Consider the following 21,607-nt stretch of genomic DNA (forward strand, 5'->3'; position numbering starts at 1 on the left):
CTATGTGCCCCACCCTTACCCCCATCATGACCAACTTCATTAATGCAGCCTTCAAAGCAAATTTGGTCCCAGCCAGCATCAAAGAAATCTGGGTCACACCATTATTAAAAAAGCCAACACTAGACCCCCTTATTCCAACTAATTATAGGCCCATAACCACAGTCCCATTCCTTCTCAAAACTATTATTGACAAAATAGCATACAATCAAATACAATCCCATCTCGAACAGAACAACCTCTTAGGAGATAGACAATCTGGGTTCAGGCCCAACCACAGCACTAAAACCGCACTTACCGACCTGAAAACCCAAATAGACACCATCAGAGAATCACGATAAATGGCTATACTACTGCTGCTGGACCTGTCAGCAGTGTTTGTACATTGTAAACATTAGCTAAAGACTTCAGTTTTTCCAACAATGCCACCCTCTGGGTCAAATTGTTCCTAGCACAATGCACATCCAGAGTCACCATCGGCACAGTTAAGGCTGACCCCATAACTGTCCCCATCGGAGTACCCCAAGGATCATGCCTCTCCCAGCCCCTGATATAACACCTACACCAAACTCCTATTTTCAGCACTAGACAACATGGGTGTCATCTACACAGACTTTGCAGATGACACCCAGACCCTTATACCCATCTCTGGGGACTATGTCCAAGATACCCAAACTATTAACAAAATATACTCCATCATTCAAAATTGGAGGCATTGAACAGCCTATGTCTTAATGATGAGAAGACGTAGATTCTCATTGTATGATCCCAAGCTAGAATAAGTTCACTGCATGCAGACTTCTCAGACATCAATGGGTTACCAGTACTTAAGCAAGTTAAAACGCTCAGTGTCTACCTAGATGCAAATCTCACTATGAGCAAACACATCTCAGCTCTCTCCTCCTCCACAGCATACACAGCCAAACTCATTGCTCTTAGCTGACAATTCCTGACTCCCACCAATTGCATAACGCTGGCCAGAGCACTGATATTAACCAAGCTTGACTACTGCAATATACTCCTACTAGGAACCTCCAATGCCCACACAAGCAAACTAAAACTGCTTCAGAATAAAACATTGAGAGTGGCACTAGGCATAAAGAAATCAGATCACATCGCTATCATCAGGAGAGTGAACCATTGGCTGCCCTTCAAAGCCAGATTTATATTCAAAACCCTATGTGTCGTATATAAATGCCTCACTAAGAAAGCCCCTAGTTACATCAACAAGACAATCAAGAAAAAACAACCAATAGAGCACTCAGATCCAACAATAAGGCTCTATTAGAAATCCTGCATCACAAAAGTACCAAAGCAGGCGGGAACAGTTTAAAAGTCCTTGCCCTCAACCTATGGAATTCACTACCACTCAAAATAAAAAACTTAGAAAACCATCACAAACTTCAAAAAATCGCTCAAAACATGGTTATTCAACCAATAAGGATGAACCAAGACACCATACCTTCAGCTAGCCCACATAGGCATAGTCTCATTCCCAAGAACCAAGCAGGACCTACTAAGAACTACACTGTCTCAACAAACTGTAACCATTCTGCGCCCAATAGCCATTCTGGCCAAATGCTATTCATTCTGTACATATGTAACATTGTTTAATTAATGCATAAGCTGTCTGTAACCTCGCTGTGATACCTAAGGTTCTGTGTGAACAACAAATTTAATAAATAAATAAATAAATAAATAAATAAGCAGGATGCATTAACCTTGAACATTCCATCCATTAAGCAGCCCCAAGTGTATTCTTGGGTGTGGCTGCTAATGAATTGCCTTCGCACATGCTCAATCTCTAGGAGTGGCAGGGTGTGGCTGGTAAGCCGGCCCTAATGGGCGTGCCCACGATCTCAGCTATATAAGCTGCCCCGATCCTCAAGAGAGATGCTTGCGTTATTCTGCACTTGCAAGCAGCGTAACGCTCACAGTCACCTGAGGTCAGACTTACCTTTGAAGATCCTGCTTCCTAGGCATCCTGCTTCCTGCCAGCATACTTACCAACTGGGGGAGGCTGTTCTTACCTGTACATCTCTTCGACAAACCAAGTATTCATCTTTACACTTCCGGAACGCCGAGATTTTTATCTTGGCATCGCAGCACAACACACTCCATCGTCGACAGCAGCGCCTGCAAGGAAAAACAGAGGACAAGGTTAGACATCGAAAAAACAGTCCATTTGAGGTTGTGCTTCACCATACTTTGCGCTTTCCTTAGACCATCGCTTACCTGCTGTCGAACATTGCAGTAGCATCCATCTTCCATCCGGCATGCTGCATTGAGGCCGCATTTCCATCTAAGGGAAGAAAACAGAAGAGAGACATTATTGCGGGCATAAATAGGAGCAACATATAAAGACATTAAACAGAACGAACAGCATCACAAGAGCTCAAGAAAGACTTACCGAACATAAGGAGAAGCATAGTCGCAGCTGGACTGGACTAATCCTTATCAGGGATCGACGCGCCCCTGCCAGAAGTAGCAGGATGGGCTGGCATATGCTCACAGAAACCGTACTTTGGGGTGATGGGTTTGAGAGGTACAACAATCACAGATCGGCGCACTCACATACTCTTATCTCCATGCAGGAGCAGTATCACCACATAACACCTCTCAGAGCATTTCTACTGAGGGAGAGGCCTGAACGGGGTGATTCAAGTTCAGGGAGGGCTGCAACCGTGCCGCAATGCCTCCGCAGAGACCAGGTGAGTGTAACAACTGATATAGACCTTACATCCATTGCTGTCACATAGCCTGCTTCATTTGTGGCTTACATTTTGCAGTTTCTTTTGTCCCTTCCCTCTCTTTCAAGCTAGACGCTTCTTACCTAATTGACCTAGCCAAGTGATTTGTTCACATCAGCACGCCACGGCCACAGCCTTTAAGGCTGCTATAAATACGTGCATGCGGTTTTCAGGCAGCCTTAAAGTAAGCTGTTTTCAGCCATTTCACCACACTGGGTTGAACTACCTGCGGACATGCCTTAACTGCCTACATTTTTTTGTATCTTAATTGAGCATCTGCTTTATGTTCCATTGTTTCCATCAGTTGTATCGGACTATGGACGTAATATTTAGGCCCTCGACGCATCTACTATGGAATCGGACATAGCACCTATGCTACATGCATCTGATACTCTTAACATGAATTCGCCATTGGTGACATTTTTGGCTGGCCTTCGGTAATTTACACTGTTACCTCTAATTGAAGTAAGCATTGTGTTAAGTCTTGATAATCTCTGCTTTTCCTCATGTGTCCATTCTTCCCAATCTTCTGTTGGATCCTTGGTCCCCCCTCCTTTCCTTATTTTCAACATCTCACTATCCAATAATTCACTTTATGCATGGCCCTTATAGTTTTCTTTGGACTATGCATTCTTTGGAAAGCACATAGGTGGGGGGTGCAGTTGACTGTTGGGACAGCCCCTCGCTCACCCACTATGGTTTTTATTGCCCATTCTTTAGGGATACAATAACCCAATGTCTGCTTTAACATGGTAGATGTAGTATACTGGTTTATTCCCTCTTTTTTTTTTATTCAGACCTGGTTAGGTCCATTCATTCTTTGTAACATATTACTTTTACACCCTCTCCAAGGGGCTGAACAGAGACAGTTTTTCCTGATGATGGTGGTGTATCTCTCCATCTCCATCGAAACGCCAATTGTGCCACCTACGCTTGTCTACTTTTATGTACAGAACTTACTAGTTACAATGACAGTGTTTGGCCTTTCACGCTAACATTATAAGATTGCTTGAACAATAGCGGACGGTGTAGTTCTCTCTATCAGCCTCAGCCTGGTATTCAACAACCAGGAAGACACTCAATTATATTTTCGTTGTTTTTCCCAAAATGTAAACTTGGATGCTTTGTGGTCTTTTGGCACACAATAATGTCTAAACTATACATCATACATGAGTTAGCCAGGGCCAGCCAGAACGTTTATTTGTGCTTCGGCACCGGTATGACCCTTCATGCTTTCAAAATCCAGACTTGTGTTTAATTTGCTTCATAGCACAATGACTGTGTTCTCCAATATTTGTTTCTCTGTTGTTGCTTCCTTATACAAGAGTGTTTATATATTTATTAACTCTCCCAAAAACCTGTGAAAATTGTTTGTTTATTGTCACACCAAAAGGTTTGTCTATTCAATTTATGATATTTTTCATACAAAATAAAAAAGCATATAATTGAGATTTTTTTCTTCTCGCAATATTCTTGGTTCACCAAAATTGTGATGCTTTGATCCCATATACATGTTACCATATACAGGTACCACGTATTGATGAATTGTGTGATTAAATCACTTGTTGATGCAATATCAAGTTAAACAAATGTTATTATTAAACCAAATATTCTTCAAACAGGAACATTGCCTTGTTGTTCTCACTTTTGATTGTGTTGTAATCGTGTACATAATTACCCACTAATGCCAAAGAATTGACATATTAGGATAGGTCTAGGAGTCTCAATTTTCCCTGGAAACCCACAAAGTCAGCATATCCTTTTGTTGAGGGGGATTTCGGTATACGCCCCCTTGAAGACAACACAGGTAGCTGATTTGTCCACAGCCTAAATCTTAGGCTGCTCACAGCCTGGTTGGGGCACTGTTTTAAATAAACATGTCCATAAACCTATGTGATACTTTAGCAACGTATTCATATGTTCTCATTTCTTATATTGTTTGTCTTCGATTATATGTTCGGTAGTTTTGCTTTGCACTCATTCATCAGACTTGAAGAGAACGTCGGCCGGTGCACTATGCACTATCCTCTCACTGTTTGTTTCCAACATATCTTTACCTGTTTTTGAATTTTATCCACCCTACCTAACCCCAATCTTCTATATCCTTTCTTCTATCTATACGTTTTGGCTACTGTCTCTTTTGTTTTTTATATTCCATACTCAGATTCTTTTTAAAACAGAATTCTGATAGCTGGAGGGAGTGATTTGTGTATTGAGGATCACGTCCAGCAACAACAATGACTGGGGTATTTGCCCATGGCTATGCAGCACCCACTCAGTGTGCGGCATTGCTGTCCGTGGGTGAGAGTGGCACCCTGTGCAGCTGTGTATATATTCTGGCAAATGGCATGTTGTGTGTTTGTGGACAAAGGTAGCCACGGCTACTAGAGATGCTGGCCAGGGATCAAAATAATTTTAGTTAGTCTGATTGTTTGTGATTGGTTGTTGATATTTGTGTAGCTGTCTGTAATAGGTTGGGGTGAAAAGGTGTCATCCATTTCACTAATTTTTTAGTGTATAGTTCTCTTTTTTGTGCTATTCTTTTTTTAAAGTATAAAAGCCACCATTTTCAGCAATGTTGTCCTTTTGATTCCAGAAATGACAGTGTGCATATGGCTGGCTGAAGTGAAAGTAAGTGTTAATAAATATTTACATATTTGAAGGTTTATTTGCAATGTTGTGTGTGCCAGTTATATTAGCCACTGCTATCAGATGCTGTTCATTATAAATGTTTTCATCTGCTCTGGTTGTTTGGCAAGTATTTTTTAATGTATTTTTAACTTTCACTAACATGGTCCACAAAATTAGATTTGTCAATCAGCATTTATGTGCAGGCATTTAGTTTTTGTATTCATGTTAGTATGGTTGAACGTTTATTTTATTGTTTTTGTTGTCATTTTAATGCAGTTTTAGCTAAGCAGTACTGTTAGTTGTTTTGAATTTTCAGTGAGGTAGTACAATTGATGGTGTTTTGCAAGTTCATTTTAGTCATATTCTATTTTTGTATTTTCTTGTGGCTGCTTATTTTAGTATCTGTTGAAAGAAAGTTGGATCCTTTACATTTATTTTTTGTTTGGGTCTTTATTGTTTTTATGGATGGCAGGTGCTGATAGGATTCAAGTACTCGAGGTGCTCTGGTTACTGAAGAAGTTGTTCAGTTAAATCCAGTGAAAGGGCAACCTATATTCAACGTGTTTCCGATGTTCTCCAAGTTTACTTAACCTACTCCATCCTTTCTTGTTCTGCATGTTCACTTAACCTGCACCTTTCTCTCTAGTTTTCCATGTTTACTTAACGAACCCCATTTACTCTATTCTAATTCTAATTCCTTAGCATAATATCCCTTGTTTGTTCTCACCCAGTTTATATATGTATGTTCATTGATCATAGTAACAGTTCATATACTTTTATTGTACCTCCATTGTGCTAGTGAATTAGTGATGGCAATGTACAATATGTTTGGAAAGAGTGATTTCTCAATGGTCTAGTGTGGGATCATCTGCGAGATGGCATAGGCAACACATAACTCTCATAACTGAAAAATTGGGAGCAGTACAATTTCAACAGGTAGAATTGACAATGTTGCAGAACTGGAGGGTTCATTCACTGTTGGTGGTGTTCCACTGATACTGGATATTTGCAAGCTTTGAAAATGAACAGGTGACGGTCCATGTCATAGTGTCTTTTTGCAAAAGGTGCATAGGATTTTCTCCTTTTTTTAAAACAGGGTTCTTTTTTACTTTAAAGATTTCAAACTATCTGCAGTGGTCTTCTTGGAGGTTGTTTGTTTGTGGTGTGAAAAAGACTAAAAGAAATGATAGTACTGGTGTTTCTAACCGTGTGATTTTTTTCTGTCCTATTCTCTCTTGTTCTCCAAATTTACTTAACCTTCCCCATCCGTTGACCTGCAACCACTCAGTATAATGTCCTTTGTTTAGTCTCACCCAGTTTATATATCCCTGTTTGTTTATTGTAGTGGTAGTTTTTATACTTTTTTATATTTTTTTATGTTTTTCCAAGTTGGATTTATTTCTTCCAATGACCAAATGATTAGTATGTGCAAAGAGAACAACCGTGTTGCATGCACAAATGTTGTTTCTCATATAGTGCATGTGATGTGAAGATATGAGGGTTGTAAAACCATATGTATTAAATTGTGTTTATTAAAGTATGTGTGTTCTTTAACTAGGTATGTTTGCTTTTTTACAGATAGAATGATATATTTTTTTAAACATGGTACGGTATGGTATGGTATTGTTCATTTATAAAGCAGCTATACACAAGGCAAGTGTAGGAACATGGGGAAAAAACAGCAGTCATTCAGAGCCCTGGAAATTATGAGACGATAATAGTCTGCACAGGTAGAATAAATGTAAATAATACAATGACCAGTTGAGACACAGCAAATAGGGCTGACAACGATACTGCAGTTTTACCAAGTGCATTTAAGGGGTGGAGACAAGGGAGAACAGACAGATGATCTTCAGGCATGGTGCATTCGATCGTGCAAGTGCACAGATGGTTACAGGAAGGGGAGGTTCAAGTGCACCCAGTCAGTGAGCACATATATGAATAACCACGGCTATGGTATTGCCCAATGCGGTGTTGAATTTCAGAGTTTTGGTTAACTGCAGCAATGAATGGGAAGGGTTGTAGATGTAGGTTTGTTGGACTATACCCACGGGTATAGACCACAATGTGCAAAAAAGTATGGTGTTTGTACTCAAAAGAGTCCTTTCTAAGAATTATCGATTAACTATATATGTATGAAAACCAATGTGACAGACTTCCACAAAGTTTCATATTTTAACCGCGGCCCAACCTAAAGTAACAGCCCATTCCACAATGTCTACTCTCATACACAGACACTCATGCACAGTGCAGACATATACATTGCACAACCTCCCAAACCACACTTTATTTTTTTCTCCAACAGACACCAAAGAATGCCTACCAAAAAGCAACTCCGTAGAAAGCAACGCAAAAATAGAGCAGATAAATCGAAAAGCATACAAAATAGACATCCACCTCTAGCAAAATTTATACAAAAAGTTCAAACAAAACAGCTAATACATTCGCTAAGCCAAACTGAAGCAGCTAACAGGAAAAGAAAGTTACAAAAAATGTTCCACAATAGGGTCCTTCAGAACCTTTTAAAAACAGGCGAAAAGTCAGGTGCAACCCTTAAAACTTACAGCAGAAAACTAATCCTGGAAGCTCTCGTAGACAGTGCAATGTTACTCAAAAGGAAAATCTTTATATAAACTTTAAACAGAATGAAACCACTAACAAAATGTATTAGTAAACTACAACAATTACTTCTCAACAAACACAATATCAGCAGAAATACCTTTGGAAACATCTTAATAGGTGAGTGGTATCACACCACCAGCACAGAACCATATGAAGAAGCATACGAACAAAAGCAAACAAACTGAATTGCCGTACATATAAGTGGACAAGGGTATGAAAAGGTAGACAATATCTTTATGGAAGAAGAAACACTGATTTCAAGAATAACCCTAACAAACTTAGAATCAACTCACCAATCCACCGAACCAATACACCCCGTCTACAAATGACTGTGCACATCAATGTGTAAAGTGCACAAACAAACTTTCAAATCTTTACAGCAGTTCCTCAATCGATATGTAAAAGCCAAAGACAAAATAAAAATTAAAATATTGTAAAATATGGACACCTGTCCAGTGCGCAAATACACAGGACTACGAGGACATTCATTAGCCTGCATTTCTGGACCTGCTTGCAAAAGCACCTTCCAGCATATCAAAATGTTAGCAACGCACCATTCTGTTGTAAGAAATCTCGTTCACAAACTGTACTATGCAAAAAGTCCTGCTTTAGCACTGGACCATTTAAATTACATTCTCCTACATGGTACAGCCAAATAACTGCTAGAAGAAATAGACCACTTCCAAAGCAAATATTTTGGAACTGAAGAGCACATCGAAAATCCAGTAACTTTAGAAGAGAATAGCGACACCGTTGCCAATTTCATCCATCTATTACACACATACAAAAAAGAAATAGCAACGTTTGACTGCACATCTGCTGAAGTACCAAACCAAGTATGTGTTTGTTGCCGCAGAACATTTTATACAGGTAGGCAAACTGTCGATACAATACACAAAATAGAAGACAATGAGGCATCCCAATGGTTCCAATTAGCTCTCTACCTCATAGCAGAAAGCAAATACGAAATTACTAACGCCTCAATACTGTGCACATAGTGCACTGAAAAACTGGACAATAACGAAATGCCAAAACGACTCCAACAGCTTAATTTATATGTAAGAATTATAATCCAAACAGTACACCCATTTCAAGTGATAATACGCCTTCAACTAAAAACAGAAAAGTTGCCTCCCTCTGAATGACTAAAAGGCATTTGTGGCAAAGTAGTCTATTTGCCATTATATCTCAAAGAAAATGGAGACCCTATAGGGGTACAATGGCCAATAGATCAATCTTTCATGATCCCAGTGAATGGTGTACCTACAAAAGACAAACACATTTGGCAACAAGTAGTAGACTTAAACACATTTAGAGAAGTCCTGAAATATCTTAAAGACAACAATGAATACTACAAAGAAATAAACATTGAAGAAAACCTGAGAGAAACCACTGAAATAGACAATTGAACTTCTAGATCCTACTGCAGCCTCTAATATTTTAGACCACCATACAATGCACCCACTGCACTCCAAAGACACCATAGACGATGCTCTGGAAACATATCAAATGCGACAAGCTAAAGGATCTCCAATTAGCAAATGAGAAAAAAAAAGTAGAACACAAGCCTTTCCTCTACTTTTTCCACCTGGAAAAGGTGGCAGGTACGATAAAAAGTGCACACTAATAACTGCATCAGAATACCGCTCTTTACAAATGTATTCTGAAGACCCCGGATTCAGACAAAACATCGAATACATATTCCACCTCCTGTTTGATAGTAAACTAGCAACTCTGTGTTACAGAGTTGCACACACATAGAAAACATGTTTCAATTTTCAAAACATGTCTGCTACCCAACTACGCCAAAAGGTGCAAGAGAAAGATGAAGTTTTACAGTCCAGTATTACAAATCTTTTGGTGTGGTACAAAAAAGTACTGGTTCTGACATCACGCAGATGTATGGTGTATGCTATGCAACCTTGGCCCACCCACATGGTTTGTCACTTTAAGTTGTGCAGAGTATGCATGGAAAGACTTACATAACTTCCTACGCATAGCAAACAAAAACAAAGCAGGTATTGACATAAAAACACCAGGAGAACTCTACTCTCTTGACCCTGTAAATGTATCAAGGTATCTCCATCATGGCTTTATAGCCATGCTGCACTTTATTTGTAATAATACAGTTCCTTCCCTCGGAGAAGTGGAACACTTCTTCTGGAGAAAAGAATATCAAGCCAGAGGATCACCACACATTCAAATGTTTTTGTGGATTAAAGATGCTCCTAAATTTGGTCAGGATAGTAATGCTGCTGTTTTGCAGTTCATATACAATATGTCACTTGCGAAATCCCTTCAGAAAGTACACATCTGCAAGCTACATCCATACATTTTCCAGTTTCAAAGGCACAAGTGTGGCAAGTATTGTCTGCGCAAACATAAAAACAAAGGGAAATACTACACCAACTGTATCTTTGGTTTCCCTAGACCAGTTTCAGCAGCAGGACAAGTGAACAGCTTCATGTGTTCAGTTAGACACAGTGTGAAAGACAAATGACTTAAGAACACATACTGCATAAAAAGAACAGAAGCATCAAAGTGCATTAATGATTACAATGCAATCATTGTCCTGCTATGGAATGCAAATATAGATGTGCCGTACATTGCAGACAATTCAACTGCAGTTGCACAATATGTCAAAGCCTACTTAACCAAAGCAGAAAAAACAGAGCTGAAAGACCTCTGGGGTGACATATGATCTGACAAAACACTGTCACAGAAATTGTACAACTTCGGTATAAAAATGCTCTCCCATTGAGAATGTGGCTGCTACGATGCCACAGACCATTTAACCTGCACCTCCTTGTATGGAAAATGCGAAAACATAGTCTGGCTAAGCCTTAGTCCTGCTGCATGCAGAAAAAGAGTTCTCAAATCATACCAAGACATAGAAACAATAGCCAAAAACAATCCCAACAGCCAGGACATTTTGAAAAAAAAAACTATTGGACACATACTACCCAAATAGGAGTACTGCTTTGGAAACCATGTGCCTATACCACATTGCCCAAAACTTCTCATACAAAAATAATATTAAACCAGATGTGAAAAAAGGTAAATACATAGAAAAAGGTTGTGAGTGCCTCCAGGTTAAACTTACCAAACGCAGCCTGATTAATCACATGAAGCTATCATTCAACATAAAGAACTCTACTACATGCCCTACTACAACTTTTTAAATCATGGAGAAAGGAAGAAGATGTATTGGACACCCATGCCTCCCATGAAGATGCTTTCAATGTAAGTGAAAGCACTATAACAATATACATTTTACAAAACACAAAAACACGTTGGACAATGAACACCAACAAGAAGAAGAATTTCAAGCACAACTAAATATTGACACTTCTGAGAGCAGTTAAGCTTCTCTAACAGGAAGTCAAGAACCACTTGGAAAACCACTCATAGCAAATTAGCCATGACAGAAGTAGAAAACTGCATATATCAGTATGAGCAAACCGCAGAATACTTTGCTCTACAGAAATCACAGTTAAACAATGAGCAGCGTAGCATTTTCCTAGAAGTAACTAAAGCAATAGAACATGGTGGACAACACACAACTAAAACATGTACCTGTCAAGACTATAAACCTATACTGCTCTATGTAAGTGGTCAAGCTGGTTCAGGCAAAACATTCTTAATAAAAATCATCAGCAAATTACTCCAACAATTAACAAACAACAAACCTTCAGCTATTTTAACTTCCCCAAAGGTTTAGCTACCTACAGCATAGGTGGTGTGACTTTACATTGATTGCTACTCCTTCCAGTAGAACACCAGTGAAAGGTGAACCTATTTTAAAACTCTTAGGACACAAACTGTGCCGTAAGACTCTTGGCAGCATGGAAAATGTAAATCTCCGTCAACATTTCCAAAACAGATATTTAACTGAAAACATGCGTCAGTCTGCAGACCTCACCTATGGTAACATTTTGAAAAGTATTTGGATTGGTGTACTAGCTAAGGAAGCACAGTCTATCTTGAATACAAGATGCATCAATGAGCTATACAGCCGTAACACATAGGCTACTTATGTCATGGAACCATTAGCACACAAAAATATAAACTGTATGTCCTTAATGCCAACTCTTGCAAGCTATGCACAATTCAATGAACAATACAGAAAAAAGAAATGCAACCACTAGTGCTAATTTACTCCATAGACAACCTGGACATGCACAGTATGACAATAACTATGTGTCAACAAGCCACAGCAAGACTACATACCTTAGAATACTCCATCGCTAACACAGCTGGTTTAGAGAAAATGTTAACATTGGGTTTAAACTGTAGAGTGATGCTGAAGCGTCAACACAAATGGCTATCTACAAACCACAACATTCAATTAAAAATGATCTCCTTGACACATAAAGCTCTTAACAACGCCGCCCCAAGCTACCTCACAAACAAAATACAAAAAAAACCCTCCCTCAGACCTATTGGAGCTACCAACACTAACTGTTTGGTAGTACCTAGATTTAAACTAACCACGGTCGGTGGGAATAGTTTCCCTGTGAAGGCGGCTAAAACCTGGAATCTATTACCAAACAATCTAAGAGCAGATCAGCCGTACCCACTATTCAGAAGGAATGCTATCCAATATCTTATCTCCAACAACCACTAGATATAGGTTTATAGTATTCCCAGACCTGACACTGGTCCCTCTCCTCTGTCTCACGATATGTTATGCGTACCATCTTCTATGTAACTCATCGACCTGCACGATGATGGTCCTGCACATTTGTATACTATTACCGTATCTTGTATAATATGTATAACTTGTATAATATCTATAATATCCATTACTGTATCTTGTATAATATGTATAACTTTTACTGTATCCTGTATAATCTGTAACGATGTAAGCTTCGCATTATCCTACCTGCTGCGCCCTTCTACTTATGGGTCTGGAGCGCATTAGAAATAAAACAAACAAACAAACAAACAAAACAAACAAACAAACCTTGTGTGGAGCAAAGTATACTTAATGGAGCACTTGGTACAGTTGTTGGCTTCCAGACATACCCACATGACAATAGCATTCAGTTTGTCAATGTTCACTTTGACAAACTTTCAGAAGTTAAAAGGATAGGATGCTCAACAGCCTGATTCCTTCTTTTCAAAGACATGTATGTACGCAGAGAACAGTTTTCTCTGTCACCATCATACGCAGTCACTATTAATAAATAGCAAGGTCTACCCCTAGATCAAGCATTGATTGATATTGGAAGCACAGTTTTTAAAGAAGGCATGAGTTACTGTCATGATCACTGCTTCCAAGGAGCCAGGACCAGCCCATCGTCCTTGGAAGCAGGCCCCTAACCCTAATCCTAGGCACCAGCCGGTCCCCACTGGGACCTTTTGGACCTTGTCCTGGCGCCGGTGGCACCAGGCTCATCAAAACCATCGGTCCCGGCACTGGAAGCGCCGGGCTCATAATATGTGTGAAGATGCTTGGGTGGACTTACCTGCAGCAGACCATGCTACTTACTTACCAGCCACTTAGAAGTCCTCTGTGAACAGGAACTACTTTCTTACCTGGGTGGGGCAAGCTCCACTCCCTGGATACAGCACTGGAACTCTTCTGGAACTGGAACTCTTTTCTTACCTAGGCGGGGCCGTGGAGGAAGACGCCTCATCACTCCAAGGCTATTTAAACCACACCCGATAGATGAAACGTGCTTTGCGTTATTCTGCATCTGCAGCAGAACGCTCACCGAGTCTGTTCCAGCCTTTCTTCTTTCGATCCTGAATCTGCAAGAATTATACTTACCATTCCTGTATCCAGTCAACAGCAGCACCTGCAAAGACAAGAAACAACAGGTTAGCAAGGCAAGCTTTACTCGCAGTGCTTACTCACCTGATCCATCGGCTGCGGCCTTTTCTTCACGCTGCATCTCTGCCTGTGAAGACAAAAGCATTGTTATTACTTACCGGCACTCCGCGAATTCCGGATTTTTTCACGCTGCATCGCCGCCTGTGAAGACAAAAGCATTGTTATTACTTATGGGCATTCCGCGGACTCCGGCGCTGCAAACTCCGGCGCTGCAACCCAACTTCTGAAAGACAAAAGAAGAGACATTAGACAGGTATTTACTTACGCCCATCGCGCTCGTCGCAATAGAACGCCTGCAAATACTCCGGCGTCTCTTCAGCACGAATTAAGCTGCAAGGGAAAAAGACAGTTAGAGCGCTTGCATTTACTTACGCATTTCCAGGTGCTCACTCCATCTTCCATCTCAAGAATCCTGCAAGACAAAAGGGAAAAGCATTATATAGAGTCCTGTTCAATATTAACGTGCCACGCACCTAAAGACTATAAAGACTAAAAAGGTGTCTGGAAACTCACCGCTCGTGCAGTTAACGACGGTAACGATCCTCTGAGTTCAAGAGGCGTATGTTTCACCAGTGAAGGAACTGGCAACGGCACCCTGCACGAGACGCAGATGGAGAGTCCAGCATTCACCTATCTAAGGTGAGCACGTTGACCTGGGGGGGCTCTACGGAGAGAGAGAGAGAGGGACATTCAACAACCCAGACCATTAACCCCCATATTCTTTCACCTGCAGAAACCTCACCCTACGAGTTCGACACACAGTGCGAAGAGGTTCGACCCCAGAAGCCAATCGAGTCCTGCACATCACTTTTCGAGTCACAGACACCTTCCTGCCAAGACCAGCGCCTCCGTGGGAATCAGGTGAGCATTACAGAACGCGAAGCCCACCGCAAAACTCCTACCCAGGCGCAATGGAAACCTCAGACACTGATCAATTAGCCCAGTTGCTCAGGGAATTAAGAGCAGAAGTACATGCAGCTCGTCAGGAAACAAACTCTCTAAGAAGAGAACTGATAATTTCCAAGGAGCGAACAGAGGACCTCGCTAGGCAATTGCTACAAACGCAGGCAGGACAGACACCTCTGCCCGCTCCAGAAGGAAGTTATCCTTCTGCATCATCTTTAAATCCAGTGCAAATCAATCTACCCGGTAATGTGCCCTTGGCTCCGCCCGAACCCTTTTCTGGTGACCCAAAGAAATTTGCAGTGTTCATCAACCAGTGCCGCCTACACTTCTTATGTCGACCAGCTGCATTCCCAACAGACCAGACCAAGGTGGCTTTCGTGCTTTCTTATCTCAGTGGCAGCGCAGCAGATTGGTCGATCCCTTTAGTCACCCAGGATGATCCGGTTTTACATGATTTCCAGGCCTTCCAGTCCAGCATGGAGAAACTGTTTGCAAGACATGCACAAGGGCAGGCCTTGGACAATGAACTTCTTTCATTACGACAGGGTAATCAAGACCTCTTGACTTATATAGCCTCATTCAACAGACTTACAGTGGAAACTCAATGGACCGAGGATAAGAGAATAACGCTTTTCTACAGAGGCCTGCGTGGAGAGCTCAAGGATGTGTTAGCTCAAGTTGTGAACCCTCCACAAGAATGCTCAGACTATATTGACTTAGTTGTCCAATTGGACCACAGATTACAGAACAGGAAGGCTGATCGTTCTAAATTTGATACCCAAGTGTTTTCTAAACCACAGACCTCTACTAAGGGAGCTGACACTGTGGAACCCATGCAAATAGGGGGCATGAAAGGTCCTTTAACCCAAAAGGAGCGGGAAAGAAGAAGACAGCTGCAATTATGCCTCTATTGCGGGAACTCAGGGCACTTTCTTCGAGACTGTCCAGTGAAACCAGCTAAGAAGGCTGTAGGAGCCGCAGATACCTGTACCACAAGTTCTGAGCAGGGAAACGACCTAGCCCGGCAAGTGTAGAGGTCCTCTTGCCGAGCGTTAAGATCTGTCCCGTGACCTCGCATTTCGTGGTGCCCATGGTCCTCATTAGTCCTGAACGTCCGGATCGTTTGCATGCAATTGAAGCTTACATCGACAGCGGAGCAATCGGTAATTATGTGGACCGTGAAATCGTATCAAGGATGAATCTACCCCTTGTCCCTAAGGCAGTAAAAGACGTCATTACTACAGTGGATGGCACGGAGATAGCCTCCGGACCAGTAACGCACGCCACCCAAGAAGTGACGCTAGTGAGCCAAGATGGACACCGGGAGAAAATCGTGTTCGATGTGATCAAGGCCCCTCAGTTCCAGATCATTCTGGGAATCCCTTGGTTAGAGAAGCACAATCCTCAGATCGATTGGCGAGCAAAGACGGTTCAGTTTCCAGAATGTTTTACCACTTGTTATCCTCGGCCTGATGTTTCACTGGCTGCAATCTCTTCTGAGGTTCCCAAATTACCTCCCGAATACCAGGAATTCCAAGATGTCTTTCGGAAGGATCAAGCTAACACCCTGCCTCCTCATAGGTCTTACGACTGTCAAATAGATCTGATACCCGGAACAACTCCTCCTTGCAGTAGGATTTATGCCCTCACCGAGCCAGAGAATCTTCACCTCAGACAATATCTGGACCAATACCTAGCTAACGGGTTTATCCGTCCTTCAAAATCTCCAGCTTCATCGGCTTTGTTCTTCGTTCCGAAAAAAGGAAGGAGACCTTAGGACTTGTATAGATTACCGCGCCCTGAATCAAATCACCGTTAAAAACAGATACACGTTACCTTTGATCCCTGAACTCCTGGACCAAGTCAAAGACGCATGTATATATACAAAGTTGGATCTCAGAGGAGCCTACCACTTGGTACGAATAAAAGAGGGCGATGAATGGAAGACGGCCTTCCGCACCAAGTATGGGCTATTCGAATATCAAGTGATGCCCTTTGGACTTTGTAGCGCTCCTGCCGCTTTCCAGTATTTTATGAACAATGTCCTTAGAGAACTCATAGATGTGTGTGTTGTTGTCTACATTGATGACATCCTTGTCTATTCATCATCTGAAGAGGAACATCAGAGACACGTTAAAAAGGTTCTCGAGAGATTGCGTCAACATAACCTTTTTGCTAAGCTTGAAAAATGCGTTTTCAACATAACTGAAGTTGAGTTCCTGGGATTCATATTGTCACCTAACGGAGTCCATATGGATTCAAAGAAAGTCGATGCAATCATCAAGTGGCCATCACCAACCTCTGTAAAAGGAGTTCAAAGCATGTTAGGCTTTGCTAACATTTACCACAGATTCATTCCTGAATTCTCTCGGATAGTCCAGCCCATCACTGCTCTGTTAAAGAAGAACAAACGTTTTGAGTGGTCTACTGAAGCAGAACAAGCTTTTAAGGACTTAAAAGCTAAATTAATTTCTGCACCTGTTCTAAAACATCCTCGCCCAGAACTCCCCTACATCATGGAAACGGATGCTTCTAGTCTTGCTATGGGGGCAGTTTTATCACAAAGAGATCCGGTCACACACCAATTACATCCTGTAGCCTTTTGGTCCCGCAAATTCTCGGCTCCCGAGATCAACTATTCAATTACAGACAAGGAACTTTTAGCTATCAGATCGGCCTTTAAAGCCTGGCGGCATTATCTTTTGGGAGCCAGACACACAGTCACCGTAATGACTGATCACCGCAATTTACAATATCTACAGACGGCCAAAGCTCAGTCTTCCAGACAGCTTCGCTGGGCTCTGTTTCTGGCTGAGTTTGACTTTATAATTACTTATCGACCAGGCAGTAAAAATGGAAAAGCAGATGCCCTCTCCCGGATGGGAGTAGATGAACATTTGACCAATCCAGAACCAATACCCATAATCCCAGAACAAAGGATTTTGGGTTTGGTTAACGCTCAATCCTTTGAAGACATCAAGACTACAGTCAAATCACTCCTAACTCCGGCCGATTTGCAGGACTGGCAATTAAAGGGAAAAGAATTCTCAGTGGATCAAGACCTACCATATTTCCGAGGACGATTGTACTGCCCTGTGAGAAAATACAAAAACAAGTAATCTCCTGTTATCACGACTCTCTAATGGAGGGTCACCCTGGCATTACCAAAACCATGGAGAAGATCAAAAGACATTTCTGGTGGCCATCATGGAAGAAGGATATTAGAGACTTTGTAATCTCCTGCGGTGTGTGTGCCCAGAATAAAAGTCAGAAGGAGAAACCAGCCGGCCTATTACACCCTCTAGACATTCCTCCTTGTCCATGGCATACCCTGTCCATGGATTTCATCACGGACTTACCTCCATGCTCAGGGTATAATACCATTCTAGTAGTCGTGGATCTATTCTCCAAGATGGCTCACTTTATTCCCCTGAAGGGCCTACCTTCAGCTTCAGTATTGGCCCGGGAATTCTTAGAAAACATCGTTTGGTTACACGGTTTTCCCTCGGTTTTAGTCTCCGATAGGGGAAGTCAATTCATCTCCCACTTTTGGCGAAGTTGCTGTCGTCTAGCCCAAATTGATGTAAGACTTTCAACCAGTCACCATCCCCAAACTGACGGACAAACCGAGAGGACAAATGAGACTCTAGAGCAATATCTACGTTGCATGCTCCAACAAACTGAAAACCCTTGGAAGGATATTCTTTGGATCGCTGAATACGCTTACAACAATTCGACTCATTCTGGAACCGGGAAGACTCCCTTCTTCCTATTATACGGACACCATCCTAGAACCTCTAACCTGGATCCTCCCCAAGAATTCGAAACACCTGCTGTGGATCACTTTCACTCGGAGATAACCCGTGCTTTTAAGGAAGCCACTGTCCATCTGCAAAGAGCTAAAGCTCAATTCAAAAAAGGAGCAGATCGACACCGTAAAGAGGCCCCTCACTACGCAGTAGGAGATCAGGTCTGGTTATCCACTAAGCACCTGCCTCTAAAAGGACCCCGCACCTTCATCCCGAGATACCTTGGACCCTATCTCATCTCTACCATAGTTAATCCGGTGGCTGTCAAATTGGAATTACCTGCGCATATGAAAATACATCCAGTATTCCATGTCTCCTTATTAAAACCAGTACAACCAGAAACCCGATTGACTGAACTCCCAGAACCTGTTTTGGTAGATGGAGAACTTGAATTCGAAGTAAAGAACGTCCTAGACTCCAAAATCTCCAAATCTAAGTTGTATTATCTGGTTGATTGGAAAGGATACGGCCCCCAGGAAAGGTCTTGGGAACCCTCAGAATATGTCCACGCACCTCGTCTGGTCAAGAAATTCCATCTGAATCACCCCGACAAGCCAAAACCCCCGGAGAAGACACGCTTAGGAGGGGCCTTGAGGGGGGGTGCTGTCATGATCACTGCTTCCAAGGAGCCAGGACCAGCCCAACGTCCTTGGAAGCAGGCCCCTAACCCTAATCCTAGGCACCAGCCGGTCCCCACTGGGACCTTTTGGACCTTGTCCTGGCGCCGGTGGCACCAGGCTCATCAAAACCATCGGTCCCGGCACTGGAAGCGCCGGGCTCATAATATGTGTGAAGATGCTTGGGTGGACTTACCTGCAGCAGACCATGCTACTTACTTACCAGCCACTTAGAAGTCCTCTGTGAACAGGAACTACTTTCTTACCTGGGTGGGACAAGCTCCACTCCCTGGATACAGCACTGGAACTCTTCTGGAACTGGAACTCTTTTCTTACCTAGGCGGGGCCGTGGAGGAAGACGCCTCATCACTCCAAGGCTATTTAAACCACACCCGATAGATGAAACGTGCTTCGCGTTATTCTGCATCTGCAGCAGAACGCTCACCGAGTCTGTTCCAGCCTTTCTTCTTTCGATCCTGAACAGCAGCACCTGCAAAGACAAGAAACAACAGGTTAGCAAGGCAAGCTTTACTCGCAGTGCTTACTCACCTGATCCATCGGCTGCGGCCTTTTCTTCACGCTGCATCTCCGCCTGTGAAGACAAAAGCATTGTTATTACTTACCGGCACTCCGCGAATTCCGGATTTCTTCACGCTGCATCGCCGCCTGTGAAGACAAAAGCATTGTTATTACTTACGGGAATTCCGCGGACTCCGGCGCTGCAAACTCCGGCGCTGCAACCCAACTTCTGAAAGACAAAAGAAGAGACATTAGACAGGTATTTACTTACGCCCATCGCGCTCGTCGCATTAGAACGCCTGCAAATACTCCGGCGTCTCTTCAGCACGAATTAAGCTGCAAGGGAAAAAGACAGTTGGAGCGCTTGCATTTACTTACGCATTTCCAGGTGCTCACTCCATCTTCCATCTCAAGAATCCTGCAAGACAAAAGGGAAAAGCATTATACAGAGTCCTGTTCAATATTAATGTGCCACGCACCTAAAGACTATAAAGACTAAAAAGGTGTCTGGAAACTCACCGCTCGTGCAGTTAACGACGGTAACGATCCTCTGAGTTCAAGAGGCGTATGTTTCACCAGTGAAGGAACTGGCAACGGCACCCTGCACCAGACGCAGATGGAGAGTCCAGCATTCACCTATCTAAGGTGAGCACGTTGACCTTTGGGGCTCTAGGGAGAGAGAGAGAGAGAGAGGGACATTCAACAACCCAGACAATTAACCCCCATATTCTTTCACCTGCAGAAACCTCACCCTACGAGTTCAACACACAGTGCGAAGAGGTTCGACCCCAGAAACCAATCGAGTCCTGCACATCACTTTTCGAGTCACAGACACCTTCCTGCCAAGACCTGCGCCTCCGTGGGAATCAGGTGAGCGTTACAGTTAGGTGGTACTGTCACACCTAAGTACAATTGAAGGACTATTTCTAGTCAATTTTGATGCAAGTAAAGTCAACGCTGACATTCCTTGCATCGTAGAGTACAATAGAATACGTGCCCTCTACACACCTCATCTGAAAATGTACCCTGTTACACAAAAACACAAACTTTGCAAAAGAAACTCATGCAATCAGAACGTATACATGATCTCCCAATAGTACCACCAAAGAAATTGAAATCAGCTCATTGTCCACTACCAATACCACATAGGGATGTATTGAAAAGTCAAATGTATACCCAACTCCTCAAACAAAGACAACTACCTCTGCAAATAAACCACGTGGACTTCCATCAAATCACTCAGACACAGAACTGTCTGGTCCATTCAAATTTTCCAATACAGCTGTTGTAAATTGCTATGCAAATGTAGCAATCAATGTTCTATTCCAACTGCCAGAAATTGTTGAAAACATTTACTTAAACGGCTCAGACTAGTTGTGTTTACACATGCTACTCCTTCACAGAAATGGAACAAACAATCCTGAAAACACTTATAGTGTCTCAGGAATAAGGCAGAAATTGGACATCTGTGCTGGAATGGTGAGACTCTCTCTAAACACACAATAAGATCCACAAGAATGTCTAATGTACTTACTGCAAGTACTGGAACCCAAAATCATACCTATTAATGAAATCTTCCAGATTTAATTCATGTGGAAACATACTTGCACTCTCTGCAGCCATGTGGTGCAGGAACAAGTCCCTAACAAGCTCTTTGTGTATGTATCTATACCTAACTGTGAATCCATTGAATTTCAACAGCTGGTACAAAATGCAAACAATGGCATATTATGTAGTACTTGCAATTCCGATAATCGTTCCACCTTACAAATACAATCGCATAGCCAATACGTAATAATAATGCTTTTTACGATACAATGCAGATGGTGCTAAAAACAACTGCAAACTTACTAGCTTCACACATGGGAAAGTGTCACTTGGCAAGAAAACCTTCACAACAGTAGGCATAATCTACCA

Source organism: Ambystoma mexicanum, chromosome 8 (assembly GCF_040938575.1).
Source record: "Ambystoma mexicanum isolate Mex_15411 chromosome 8, UKY_AmexF1_1, whole genome shotgun sequence".
In the NCBI taxonomy this organism is placed as follows: Eukaryota; Metazoa; Chordata; class Amphibia; order Caudata; family Ambystomatidae; genus Ambystoma; species Ambystoma mexicanum.